The sequence below is a fragment of the Heloderma suspectum genome, chromosome 6 (genome assembly GCF_057233095.1).
Source record: "Heloderma suspectum isolate Gila_16-S chromosome 6, 16-S_ref, whole genome shotgun sequence".
Taxonomy (NCBI): Eukaryota; Metazoa; Chordata; class Lepidosauria; order Squamata; family Helodermatidae; genus Heloderma; species Heloderma suspectum.
In genome coordinates this window covers 9,869,380-9,870,862 of record NC_139463.1, presented here as the reverse complement: position 1 = coordinate 9,870,862, position 1,483 = coordinate 9,869,380, and positions in this window count along the sequence as shown.

Sequence of the window (1,483 nt, the reverse complement as noted above, 5' to 3'; positions counted from 1 at the left end):
AAGTTTTATTTAAGAATAAACCATGTTTACATTATTTGGCTGAATGTATAATAAAAAGAATTAGAGAACTCACCAAGATCGGATCAAAGGGGAAAAAAGACATTCCAGCTGTCCAAAGCTCCCTTGTGAGCTATTTACTGAGTTCAAAGGCAACATGTGAGCATAATTAAAGCAGACAGTAGCTCAGGCGAAAACATAGGCCGTACCTAGTGTACTAAAAACCTATTATCGATCCTATACCACTTTACATGTCATGGCTTCTCCCCAAAGAATCCTGTGAATTACAGTTTGGTGAGATGCTGAGAATGATGTCCTAGAGATCCTTAGACGTGTTCCCATCACAGAACTACCATTTCCAGGTTTCCCTCAGAAGAGGGAATGTCTATTAAACCAATGAAAGTCTAGAGCAGGGGTGGGCAAGACACGGCCCCTGTACACACACACAGTGCTGAAATCACTGCTGTCAAATTGCTGCTGAATTTTGGTGGTGTACATAGGGTTGGCAGAGAATTTCTCCACGAATCTTCGGGAGGCCGAGTGCCGACGCATTCGGCCCCCCGAAAGTGTTGGGGAAATTCTCCGCCCCCCCGGGATGGGACTTACCTTCGGCGAATGTCCCTCTCGGCGGTGGGTCCCGACAGCATTTCGGTGGCGTTTCGTCGGGGGCGGGGGTGGCGGCCGGTCTCCCGACCGGCTGCCGCCGCCGCCATTGCAAAAAAAAAAAAGGAAAGTAAAAAAAAACACAACACACCCGTGATAGGCTACGTAACGATTTACATAGCCTATCACGGCTAGATTTCCAAAGTCAGCCGTGATAGGCTACGTAAATCGTCACGTAGCCTATCACGGCTGACTTTGGGGGGAAAAAAAGTGCGTACGCAAATGGCGGTGCCCATGGGGCGCCGCCATTTGCGTTCCTTATTTTGGCACGTCTAGTCTACGTAAAGATTTATGTCGACTACGGCGAAAATAAGGGCACGCTATTTGCGTTGCCCTTATTTTCGCCGTAGTCTACGTAAATCTTTACGTCGACTAGACGTGCCAAAATAAGGAATACAAATGGCGGTCCCCATGGGAGCCGCCATTTGCGTACGTGCTTCCCCCCCCCCAAAAGTCACCCGTGATAGGCTACGTGACGATTTACATAGCCTATCACGGCTGACTTTGGAAATCTAGCTGTGATAGGCTACGTGAATCGTTACATAGCCTATCACGGGTGTGTGTGTGTGTTTTACTTTTTTTTTCGCAGCCGGGTAGACGGGGCGCTCCTACCTGGCCTGAATTTCGGCGGCGAGGGATGGGGCGCCTCCCCCCCGGCCTGAATTTCAGCTGGGCGAGGCGGGGCGCCTCCCCCCCCTCGCCTGAACTTCGGGGGGAGAAGCGAAGCGCCTCCCCCCCATCGCGAAGCAAGCTGTGGGACGAGGTAAGTCCCTTTCGTCCATCCCTAGGTGTACAGCAGCACCAAGAAAAAAAGCCACATTTT